Genomic DNA, 13,370 nt, shown 5'->3' with positions numbered 1-13,370 from the left:
TCCTTGACTTCCTTATGTAACCTATCTTTCATGGCTTTCTTTTTTTTTTTTTAAGAAAGCCTTTCTTAATTTTTAAAAAGATTTTATTTATTATTTTTAGAGAGAGGGGAAGAGAAGGAGAAAGAGGAGGAGAGAACTAACAATGTGTGATTGCTCCTCATGCTCCCCATACTGGGACTTGGCCCACAACCAGGCATGTGCCCTGACTGGGAATTGAACTGGCAACCCTCTGGTTCTCAGCCTACACTCAATCCATTGAGCTACACCAGCCAGGGCCATGGCTTTCTTTTTTAGTAGAAGCATTTTCTGATACTTAATGGTGGGCCTCACCTTATGCAGGCAATGTTTCTGTCAAGTTCATGTTAGTTTAGTTTCCACCAGACGTGCTTTCTTTATACCCTGTAAAACATTCAGTTTTAGGGAACCTGTTGGTGTCCCCTTGTTAACAGGAAAATACCCTCTGCAAAGTTAGAAGTCCCAGCTGTTCTTGTGTGTGCCTCCTGGTCTCACTCTGAGCACACTGATGTTCTTAGGGCAGGACATGATGATTTTGTTGTTTGGGCCAAGTACTAATTGATGGAGAAAATCATTTTTGTTGACATACATGAGAATTTGCCCCAGCCTGCTTTTGGGGTGAGGACCAGGTACACTTTTAAATGTATCATGGACTTCATTTCAAGTCAATAGATATAAATTTAATTTTTTCTTAAAGTGTTGTAAAACTTCACATAGTATAGACATAGATTCATTTATTTATCCCTGTTGATGAATGTATACTTTGTTTGCAGTTCTTTTTTCATGATCAGTAATGCTGGGATAATTATAGATATTAATTCTACCTTTAGTGTCTGAGACCCTTTTAGGTAATAGCTCTCCTTCTTGTTGGCACATTGTCATTGTGCCAGCCTCATAGGGTGCCTCCTTCCACCAGCCTTCAAATCGTCTACTACAGATCTGCTGGGAGCTGGGGAACCGGGTGAGCAGGCCAGAGAAGACCCTCCGCAGGACGAGTCCATGGGTGCTAGTGGGGACCTGCCAACACAACACCTGCAGCTAGATGCTGATTGTTGTCTGTCTGCATCCTTTCATGTGTCCCATTGGCACCCCACTAACCCTAGTAAGGCAAACATCATCTCATGTTCATTTTTGAATCTTTTATAACATCGAGCATCAAGAAACACTGCACACTAGAGAGCCGCGTGTAAAGATGCAGTACTTAGAAGCAGCGAGTTGCTGCTTGTCACCTGGCAGACCATCAGGAGAACCGGGGCCCCCCCGTTCTTGTTTTCCTCTCACTTTTGTTGTCTTTCCCAATGCTTTGTGTATTTTCATCTAGTTCTAGAAAACATGGACCTGGGTTGGTAGTGCCAATGGTTCTGATGGGCTTGTCAAATTTCCTTTTTCAGGGAGTACTCCAAATGTCAGCTCTTAATATTGATGATGGCGGTCAGGCTTTTCCACACTGACTTGCGTTACTCCTGTGTTAGGAGATGATGTCTTGCTTCATCACAAGTGTTTTGAGCCACTCAAGGGAATCTTCTAGAGAAACATGTGACACGAGATGCTTTTGCAATGCTCTATTTGCTTCTAAATGGTAGGGTCACTTTTGTTACTTGCCCTCTCTCCATTATAGACCTCATGTTTTGAAAGATTATGATCATCTGCCTTATTTATTAATGGTCATTTTTCAATTTGTGTTCCCAGTGCAAAGTAGTTATCAAAACAAGTAGCTGATATGATTCCAGTCAGGAGATTTGGGTTAGCCTTTGTTACTGTGGAGGAAGCAAATGTATCTTCACTGTAAGAATTTTTGAGATCTTTCATCCAGTTTTGCAGAACTCCTTAGTAACTGGTTTCCTGTAACAGGCACTGCTGCTTTAGAGTGAGAGTCAGCAAACTACATCTCATGGGTAAACCTACCCCCCAATGTCTTTTTTGGGGAAAGAAAATTTTATTGGAGAGCAGCCACACCCATTTTTCCATATTATCCAGGGCTGTGTCAATCACAGATTTGAGTAGCTGCCACAGAGACTGAAAAGCCTGCAAAGACTAAAATAGTTACTATCTGGCCCTTGACAGAAGAAGTTGCCCGTCTCTGGTCTGGTTTAGAGGAAGTCTGCTAAGGAGGGTGGGGTGGGAAACCTCTTTAAAGCATAGGCAGCTTGGGGTAGCTGGGGGGCTACAGGGAGTGTACATGCTGCTAAACGACAAGGCATGAGGGAAAAAGGTATTGTCCAGCCCAGGGCCTGTCAGGAGCCTCCCCACATGTGGACCAAAGGAGGGGCGGCCTCAAGGCAGGGATTCAGGGCTGCTGGGGGAATGTTGAAGTAGGGGATGTTGGGGGACATCCCTTAAAATTCTTGTAGTAGGACCAGCAAGCACAGAGACCTCGGGCAGTTCTGTCTTCCTCACAAAATGTTCTCTAGAGCCCCCAGGGTGCTGCTGGGGAAGCGACCAGATAAACAGCAGCTCTCCCCGATGGTGCAGGCTTGTAAACTTTTCCTCCTTCCTTTTTATGCCTGTGGTGATAAACATATGCTTTGAAGCATGAGATTTGATTATCCTGTCTTAGTGCTTATAAATACAAATGTGATTAATGGTCATAAAAAACAGGTTGACAGTATAAGACTAATTCTTAGCGAAGCAGCCCCATGCTCTTCTCTGGAAGCGCTGGTGTCTTGCAGAGGCCTGAGACCAGTGTGGGGGATGCAGACCCCTTCCCGGCCCCACCACATCTTCTCGCCCTGCTCCCGAGTTTTCCCCTCAGACCCCCTTCTCCCCTCAGAGGCTCCTCTCTTTGATAATTAAAGTTGGTGGATTTTCCCCTAGAGAGCTACCTGAGGTAAGCATCCCAGTCTCTTTGTCATGCCATTAATAGTCCGGAACTCTGCAGAAAGGCATTTGGCCGCCTTCTCCGTTCCCCACTTGGGCCTGGCGGGCCGCCTGTACATGCTGCAGAACAACACAACCTAAATCCGGACAATTTGTATTTTAGTAGTGACGGGGATATTCACTCTCTCCTTCTGTCATTTTGCATTAAAGACCTGCCATTAATAAAACTAATTAATAACTGCTGGCTCGGTGTGGAATAGTTGGACTTCTGAAACCTGGCCGGCTGCCACCGCTGCCTTTGAAAGAAGCACTTCATCTCTGTCACGGACAGGATGAATATTTCTCCACACTTCTAATTGGACAAAGTGCCTTTCAAACTCGCTGGCATTTCGCAGAGAGCAGATAAGTAGTCTGTGTGCTCTCTAGATACAATCATCTCTCCGCTGCCTCCGAGGTAGGGAGCCAGCTCCTGAGAGAGGCGGGCACAGGGGGCCTGAACTTTGGCTTTGCCTCTGAGCTCTGACCCTGGAGGGAGGAAGCTTGAAGGGCAAGCAGGGGACTTCCGGAGCTTGTCAGACCCGCCGTGGGAGGGAGCGGTTCTCATGTTTGGGGAGCAGCAAAGTGAACGGGTGGGAGTAGGGGACCTGGTGGAAAATACAGATTTCCAGAACTTTCTGCAGTCCTCTGGGTCAGGATCAGCAGGGGCAGTGCTAGGGCAGCTGCATTTTTAACAAGCTCCCCAGCTGGCTCTGATGCACACCAGTGGCTGTGAACCACAGGTGTGATCCCGATGCCATCACTTCCTGGTGCAGGATGGCGTTTACTCTTCAGTGGCGCAATAACGCATCTTTATAAATGACCCACGTTCACAGGGTGCGGTGCTAGGAGCTGTGAGGGAGGGAGGGGCTCACAGTCTAGTCAAAGACAAGACACGTGTGTACAGGAAAGCTTAAATGATAAGAGTTACATAATAAAATTCAACAAACAAATTGTGCTCTGCAGACAATTCATGGATTGGCGGTTGTGCACATTCTGGTAGGGGCCAGCCACAGGGAGCACGTCGGTGTGGAGTACTAAGCAATGCAGTGCATTGGTGTTTTTCCTGGGGTGAAGGGCAACCAGTGCCCTTCAAAGCTGGGTGTTGAAGGACGGTTAGGAGTTTATCAGGTAGAAACAGCGAGTGCGGCATTCTGAGATATTCCTGTCACAGAATGGGAAGAAGTGTTAGTTTGGGTTACTTCCGCTGTTGATCAGTGACATGAGGTTTTCACTTGGTTGTGTGGCTGAGAGAGAGAAGCAATGACAAATCTGTTTTCTAGTTTGGGGACCCAGAGAGATGGCAGTGCAGCCAGCCCAAAGTATAGGAGCCATCAGCATAGGGGAAATAGAGGGAAACCACGGGGAGCACTGGGCTGGCTGAGATAGAGTTTCTGATGAGAACATTCTGGGCAGATATCACTTCTTCATACTAGAATAACCCTGGTGTCACTACAGATCCTTCTGGTCTAGTTACCTAAACTCATTCCTTACCCACTTAATGAGCATTTGTGCTCACAGGGAAAAAAAAAAAGATCGGACCAATAGGTCTGGGGGTTAAATATTATTTCGGTTGCTGGAGAGGCTCAGGAAGTCGGAGTGTCAGCAGATAATCACTTACATTTCATCAGTGTGCTGAGGCTTTGCACCTGCGAGCTGGCTGCAACAGCAATGGACCTGTGGAATGTCTTTGCAGCCTGTGTTCCTTTGTTGCCAGTAAGTCCTGCATGTCCCAGGTGTCTGCCGCCCCAGAAAGTTTCTGGGTGCTAGGAGGCAGAGGATGAGAATAACAGTCATTCTCTGATGCAGCAAACATTTATTCTATCACTGACTACATGCCAAAGACTGTCCTAGGGATACACAATAAATAAAGCAAAGTTACTGCTCTCAAGGAGCTCTTGTTATATCAGGGAGATGGGTGTGTAAATAGGTAATTAAAATGAGTGTTATAAGAACTAAACAGAATTATATACCAGGCACAGAGGTATTACAGAGCAGGAAGTAATTAATTCTGAGGAGGATGAGGGGTGTCCAGGGGAAGTGTCCTGGAGGAGGTGAGGCAAAAGTCTGGGAGGATGCCGGGGTGGACCCTTCTTCAGACTGAGAAGGAGGTGAAGGGCAGTCTAGACAAAGAGCATGGGGAATTTTCAACAGCATTTGCTTCTGAGACGTTTGGTGGGTGAGGGCAGTATGCTGCATCAGATGCTGCAAAGAGACAGAAATAAGGTTGCAAACTCACTTGCACAATATGTTTAACTTACCGAAGGAGGAATTGGGGGCAAAATGATGAAATGCAGCTGAATGCATATAACTCACCCATGGGAAGCAGGTGCATCTAACATCAGCTATTCAGAGATGGGTTAGTGAGTTCTGTGCATGAGGGGGTGGGGCTTCAGTAGGAGAAGGCTCTGTCAGGGCAGCCCCAGGTGAGAAGGCTCATTGTGTCAGGGCAGAGGGCCGAGGGAGCACCGGGGGACCCTTCCCTTCTCTGTGAATTCCAAGGATGGACAGGTTTAACCAAGGTATGTGTGTCTGACATGAATACAAAGAGGAGAGGTGTGAAAAAGACAGCAAGGGGCTATGAAGTTGCTGACACTTTCCCCTGTTTTCATTGAGTTGCAATCGACACAGAGCACTGCGTAAGTTTAAGGTGTACCGCATCGTGATTTGACTTCCATAGATTGTGAAATGATTACCACTGTAAGTTTAGTTAATATCCATCATCTCACATAGATATAAAGAAGTTTTTTCTTTGAAATGAAAACTCTCTTAACAACTTTTAAATATACCACATAGTAGTATTAACTTTGGTCATCATGTTGTACATTGCATCCCTAGTACTTATTAATCTTCTCTTATACCAGGAATTTTGTACCTTTTGACCACCATCTAGTTTGCCTACCTCCCCTTCTCTTGCCTCTGGTAACCACTAAGCTGATCTCTTTTTCTATGAGTTTGTTTTTAGATTCCACATATAAGTGAGATCACAGAGTATTTGTCATTCTAAGTCTTATCTCACTTGACATGATGCCATCCATGTTGTCAAATATGGCAGGATTTCCTTCTTGCTTATGGCTGAATATTCCATTATACTTAATGCTCAACTTCTTTATCTGTTCTGCCATCAGTGGACACTCAGGTTGTTTATATATCATTGTAGCAACATTTTAATTGAGCACTTACTTTGTGGAAAACATAGGATGAGGTGCTCTTAGCAGTGATGAAGATTCTTCCTGGTTTCTGCCCTTAAAACATTACCACTTTGAAAAGACAGGTATGCCAATTAGCAGAATAAATGAGAAAATAGAGGTTGTAGAAAGAGCTTTTAAAAGACAAAGGAAAAAGTGATTGATTTTAAAGGGGTTGAGAAGAGGGACTAGAAAGTCTTCAGTTCTGTCTCCTGCCCATCCATGAGACACTAAAAACATTTTTTAAATTTTGAAATAATTTTAGACTTGCAGAGCTTTTGCAAAGATAGCATAGAGCTCCTGCTCACTCCTCAACCAGCTCACCCAAAGGTAGCATCTCCCACAATGTCCCCATGGTACAGTCACCAAAACTGAGAAGTTAACAGTGACACAATGCTACCACCTAAACTGTGACTTGATTTGGATCTCACCTGTATTCCTACCGGTGCTTTTCCTGTTTTGGAATCCAGTCCTGGATCCCACGTTGCATTTAGTTTTCTTGTCTCCTCCAACCTGTGACATATCCTTGGTTTTTTCTTGTTTTTCATGATCTCAACTTTGGGAAGAGTACTAGTCAGTTAGCTCATAGAGTGCCCCCAAGCCTGAGTCATCTCACGGTGAAGTGGAGGCCAGGATTTTGGGGAAGACTGCAGAGGTGAGGTGCCTGTCCCAGCACATCGTGTCAGGGGAACGGGACATTAGTTTATCCCATTTTTGGGGATGAAAACCCTTATCCCCTAGTTAAAGTGGTGTCTTCCAGGTTTCTCAACTGCTTTTTCTTTTGTAATTAACAGATCCTCTGGGGAGACACTCTGAGGCGAGGCAAGGATCCTTTTTCTCCCAGACCTCTGCATGGGCCATTCTCAGACCCAGGCCTTGACCCACGAGAATGGCCTCCTTCTAGAATCAGCCCTGCTGCTTCCTGGTGGTGCTGTTGTCCATCTTCCCACAGTGGGCTCAAGGGAATAAACACGCCCACCATGGATGTTCCCTGGTGGAGGTGGCAGGTGGAAAGCATTGCTTTTATTTATGTAGGGAGGAATCGATGCTCAGGGCTAGCAGTTTGTCCAAGCGCACATTTCCAAATGAGCATCTGTACTTCTTACTTTGGTATTATGGAGGCAGCACTGAATTGGAGGAAGGGAGACCTGAGGCACTGTCTATTTCTGACGGTCCTCGGCTATGTGACCCCAGGCAAGGAACTTGAGTCTTCTGGGCTGCAGATTTCTAAAGTGGATGGGGTTGGATTAGTGCTGGGGTGACTTTCAGCTCTAGAATGGTGGGATTTCCCCTGGGCTAAGACTCTAGCTTTAATCAGGAAAACTTAGTTATAAAGGGGTAAAGAAACACATATAGAGGATGTCTGGGTGTTATATGAATTTAGAGTCTCTGATAATTGAGACATCCAATAAGGGTGATGTGAAATCAGACTAATAAATGAGAAACAAATTGCTATTTTCGAAGTCTAACAAAAGGATACACATCCAATTATACAGGATGTTTGTAGGGATGGACAAGCTCTTTGTGCTTCAAGAGACTTTTATTGTCTGTAGCTTTTCATAAGATTAGATTGCCAGTGGTTACCTAATCTCGACTTTCCACTCCAGTATTTGCCTCTTCTTTTGGAGGTATGCAGCCATCTCTTCCGTATTAGATTCTGGGCAAAATCTTAATTCCTACCATATGGCCATATTCTTAAAGCTAAACATGGAAACAGGAAACAACCTACTTTACCCATTTCTTTGCCAAAGCTAACCCTAGGCAAACAAATTCTTCCTTTGCTCCGCCAATGAAAATACATGTTCTTTTCTGATGGACATGTCATTTAAAAGGTGGCAACAGAGCCTGATTCAATTTAAAGCATGACTTTCCAACCTTTCTGATGTCACATAAGCATTCCAGCTTGTTAGATTCCCCCCTACTCCTGTCCTTTTCTGCTAATTGACCGTTTTTCATTTTAGTACCGCTATTCGCTGTGTGAGGTCTTACCTTGGTTTAATCTATCATTTGAAATACTTGCCTGTACCATTGGCAGTTTGTGTCCTTTCAGAAGGATGATAGAGCTAGATGTTCTTCCAGGCGATATGTTTTTACGGTAGGCTCTGTACATGGACCACTCTTCGTTCTCAAACACGGCAAGACTAACTCACCATCATTGAGACACACATGCTGGATTTCCAACTGAGCTGAAAAACATGGGATTTCACTACTTCCTGATTATTCTTTTTCATTTAACTTAATTCTGCTAATTGTCCTCTGAGATGACTGACTAGTTTGTATGGGTTTATAAAGTAGCTATCATGTTTTGGAACTGTGATATGTTCTAGAAGACATAGGTCAATGCTTGCGCCCTGCTTTCAAGGGGCCCACAGTCTATTAAGGGGGACAGTGAAGATAAAGAATTTCAGCCCTGGCTGGTGTGGGCTCAGTGGACTAAGCACAGGCCTGCAAACCAAAGAGTCATTGGTTCAATTCCCAGTGTAGAGCACATGCCTGGGTTGTGGGCCAGGTCCCCAGTGGCGGGTGCACAAGAGGCAACCACACATTGATGTTTCTCTCTCTCTTGTTCTCCCTCCCTCCCCTCTCTAAAAATTAATAAAATTGTTGAAAAAAGAATTTCAATAGTATGTGCTACAGGCTGCCACAGACATGTGTACAGAGGTAAGGCAGATGAAGGAATTTTTAACCTTCTGGGAAAGAATTCAAGGAAAGCTTTTTGAAGTACACAGTGTCCAAAGTGGATTTTCTAAGATAAGTAAGACATAACCAGGAAGAAAACTGGGAGAAGCTCGTGAACACCATGGCTGTGGAGCCCAACCAAGCTATCTAATTGGTCCACATAGATGACCTCAGGACCTGGTAGGGCTCTAAGCACTTGAACTATGCAGGATATTGCATAGTTTAATTAGCCTGTGCATAAAATCCTCATAAACTGCTTCAGAAGACCATGCTGTCTGAATTAATAGCAATTATTGTCTCTCTGAAATGGGAAATAAGTGGGGATAGGATGGATAAAGAAAGTCCACTTATAATTAGAACCTATTTGCACTAATACTGACCTGCCTTTGTTTTCCTTGCCTTTTCATGTCCTTATGCCATATTACCTGCAATGTCTGTAAGTCATACTTGTAGTGTAAAACAAACACTGCATTCTCTTTAAGGCAATAATTGTTTTTTCTACCTTTGTGTTTGTAGCATCTTTTTTTTTTAATTGGTAAGCAAGTGCAGGGGACCTGAAGATGGTCATCCAAGGGTCTTTACTGACTATATCCATTTGTTGAACTGTGGAGTCTTTCGTACATTTGAAAACCATAATGAAAGCGCTTCAATCGGTCAAGTTGCTGCACACCCATGGAGCATTTACTGCATGTCAGGCCTTGTGCTCAGTCACTGGCTGTCAGACTCCTTGCTCTCAGGACTCCTTAACAATCTTAAAAGATATGGAGGGCTTTCAAGAGCTTTTGTTTATGGGAATTATAAACATTAATATTTGCCTTATTAGAACTGAACGTGGAGAAATATTTTAAATACATTTATTTTTAAAATAATAAACCCATGGCATCCTAACATAAATAACATTGAAATTAAAAAAAAACTATTTTCCAAAACAAAACAGAAGAGTGGCATCCTTTTTTTTAATTTTTGTAAATAATCTCTTTTATGTCTGGCATAATAGAAGACAGCTGGATTCTCAACTCTGCTTCTGCATTCAGTCTGTTGACACATCGCATCATGTAGCTTCTAGAACAGTCTATGTCTTGTGATGAGTATTATTATGAAAATGGTTTTGACCTCATGGGTTTCCTCAAAAGAGTCTTGGGGACCCCCAGGGTCTATGGACCATACCTGTGGGAACTGCTGTGCTAAATGATGCCCTCACTCTCAAGAGAGTGGAGATGCCAAAACACTAGAAATGGCTTGAAAGGACCCTGAGGAGGCAGAGCTACAAACTGAATACCTCCAGTCCATACTACACTTCAAGATTAGTCAGTTGGTTAGAGCGTCATCCCCATACGCTTAGGTTGCAGGTTCGATCTCCTGCCAGGCACACCCAAGAAGCAACCGATAAATACATAAATAAGTGGAATGACAAATCAGTATTTCTCTCTCTCTTTCTCTCCCTCTCTCCACCTCTTTCTCTCCATCTCCCTCTCTCTCCAATCAATCAATAATAAAATAAAATAATTAATCTGTGGGTATTTTATGTGGCTGTGTTTCTGTACATTTGAATCCACATAACAGACTGCATGTGTTTAGGTTTTCTTTGTGCCAAAGGAAAAAAATATGTTCATGAGAGAGGGTCATGGGAAAACATTAAATAATGTGTTAGGTACACCAAAATGTTTTCATTCCATCCAAAGATATTTCAGAAGTTGTATGTGTTCTATATAGTTAGCTATTCAAAAACCGTGTCATTGATTTGATGTCTCTGTTTATCAGATGTCTTTTGGTAGGTTTTTTGTTGTTCAGTTTATATATGCTTGTTTTCTATTTTAACTAATTGGAGGACTGGCTTTTCTTGTCCACTTTCCTGTGTATTGGTAAAGTGGTGTTGTTGTTTGTAGTTTCTTCGTAGAGAGAGTATCTTTAAGAAGCATTTTAGAATGATTGTTTATTTCAGAGTTAAATTAGTTTAAATGTCAAAAAGCTTTTCCAATGATACTTTGGAAGCACTTTAATAGACACAGTACTCTATCAGCATTTTTCAGTATCCATGAGAAATGGGTATGGGTATTCTAGATAAAATTGATATATTTATCTGTACGCCTCAGCTCATAAAATGAAATTTGATCACTTTTGAATTATATTTTGAAATATTTACAGCAAAGTATTAAAAATGTTCTTAAAGTTAACTAGGGAGAAAAGATGAAAGACTTAATTTCTTTGGACCTGAATAATTCAAGTTGAAAGCGTCTGTATTCAATTTTCCTTGACTTCTGTTGGTTGGTTTGGGATTTTTCTTGGCCCAGGATTGAATATTTCAGGTCACTTTAGGGAAGTCAGGATGTATCTAGCTTTTCAACTAAGAACCCAGATTTATAGTTGAATGGATTTAGAATCAAAGGATTTTGAAAAACACACATTGGGTCCATTTTTATTTTTTTAAATACCGTTAACAGAGAATGAGAGTATTCTAAACATACTGCCCAGTGAAACTGTAGGAAATCTTTCTGAAAGCTAAGAAAATGGAAGAATGATTTTTTTTTCCTCCCTTGGTTTTTGGCCCTCGCCTTCTTCTTTCTTTTCTTCACTTTCTCCATTCTTCCTTATAGATTTTTTCGTTCTTTATACTTCCCCTTCCCAGATTGGCAACATTCAGATGCACATTAAAACATAAAAACAGTGATGTGAAGGGGACTGGGCCCCGGAGCTGACAGCAGCCTTTTTCACATGCTGGTGAACATGTGTGCGGCCACAAATTAGTCTTCGGCTCAATTGTTTGTAGCAATAATACAGTGATTTATAAAGTTCCCTTGCAAAACAAAATCTGGAGTATGCAAACCACACAAATTACAAACATATTTAGAGATGTAGGGTGAAAAAGCCAAGCCCATTAATGTTTCTGAAGACATATTTTCTGGAAACACAAGCCTCCACTTACCTGCTTTACTAATTGCATTTCCCTTGAACCACCTCCCGCTCACTTGGATTTTCTAACCTTAACTTGGAGACACAAATCCTCCTCCTTTGCTGGGAATAGCATTAATTGTGGGTGCTGAAATGTTCTAGACTTAAACGTCAGAGCTCCTTCTGTCACTTCACAGAAGGCCTGTTATAAACACTGAATGTTCCGTGTGGGGATTATCTCTTCAGCATTTTTTAAATCTTCAACCACCAACATCCATGTAAGGCCAACTAACCTTGTTCCTTCTTCTTCACCAACCCCCTGGCCCCCACACCTGTGGGAACAGACATTTCATAAGTGTGGGGTGAGAAATGTTCCAGAGGCTGGTAACATGCTAGTGAAAGGGCACCACATAAAAAGCATGAACATTCCTATTCAAACCTTTGTACCTCTTTTACTCTTGTATGAATGCCAATTTACTTTCAATAACAACAGTAATAGTAGCCCTTTTTATTAAGTGCTACTGTGTACCAGGCATCATGTGAGGCACTTGACAGGTGTTATCTCATTTAATTATGAGTTGCACTACTCTATAAGATAAGTATGATTCTTCTTTGCCCATTTTACATATGAGGAAACTTTGGCCTGCCCAAGTTCATGCTGCTTAGTGTGCAGGTTTTTAAGCAATCAGTAAAAACATTTCATTTTCATAGACTGGTTTACTTAAAGAGCTGGCCATCTGGTACACCAGAAAACGGAACCCACTCTCAGAAAACAGTGTTCCCCTAGTCACTGCATTTAGGCAATCCATTTTCATTTTGATCCACATAAAACCAAATGACTTAGAGGATCCCCCAGCCCAAGATGGCAGAGTTCATGGCTTAAATAGCAGTAGGGTGCCTTGAGGAAGGCACATCCAGCAATAAGACTGCCGGCTAGTAAGAGGAAGTTCGAATGCATCATGCAGCCGCCCAGCTGTGGGGTGCTGTGCATCAGGGAATGGGAAGGAACCATAGCTAGTTGACTCGGGGATATATTCAATATATGCTAAGTGATAAAAGTTTCAGAAACAAATAGATGTGTGTGTTCATCTTCTCAAGGACTGTGTGTGTATGTTTGTATTGATGTGTGTGAGTTTAGGAACTAGTGTGATGAAGTATGACTTGTACACACCCAGCTGTTGACCTGTACATACCAACCTCTCTAGAAGGCAGGAGCTTGGGGTTAGGGTGAAATAGGAGATCCTTGTTTTTGTTTTTTTTTTTATGTAAGCTCTTACTGTTTTTCTGCTACACTGATTTCTCCTATTTTGTGTGTGTGTGTAATTTCTTAAAAAGAAAGAAATCAAGCCTGACTTATAGCAGGAAGCATGGGTTTGAGCCTCAGCTTAGTGGTTCATTAGCTATGCGACCTGGGCCAACACCTAACTACTGTGGGCCTCAGTTTCCCAATCTTCAAAGGACAGAATGGGACCTAGAATGTTGAGAATCTCCTCGGATCTTCTGATTTTGGGAACCCAGTGAAAGGCTGTGCTGGCAAGGCAGCTGGGCATCTGTGCTCAGAGTCAGGTTTAGCCCAGGCCTCTGAGGACTGAGGAACGGGCCTCTGTAGGGTCTTTAGTTGAAAGAGTCCTGGGCAGGCTCAAACCATTGCCTGATGAGCTCGGTGCTCTTGGCAGGGTGAGCTCTCAGGATGAAGTGCTGTTCTTAAGTGTTTTCCAGCATCCAGACCATAGATCCAGAGCCTTT

At 42.9% G+C, this 13,370-nt stretch overlaps 1 protein-coding gene across 1 annotated transcript in view; it reads left to right on the top strand.

The window, feature by feature from the left end:
* Positions 1-13,370, top strand: part of RORA (RAR related orphan receptor A) — a 701,886-nt gene that overhangs the window by 37,418 nt on the left and 651,098 nt on the right. The window lies entirely within an intron of this gene.

This window comes from Phyllostomus discolor, chromosome 1 (genome assembly GCF_004126475.2).
Source record: "Phyllostomus discolor isolate MPI-MPIP mPhyDis1 chromosome 1, mPhyDis1.pri.v3, whole genome shotgun sequence".
In the NCBI taxonomy this organism is placed as follows: Eukaryota; Metazoa; Chordata; class Mammalia; order Chiroptera; family Phyllostomidae; genus Phyllostomus; species Phyllostomus discolor.
The sequence above is the reverse complement of the archived record's forward strand: the minus strand, read 5'-3'. Positions and strand labels throughout refer to the sequence as shown.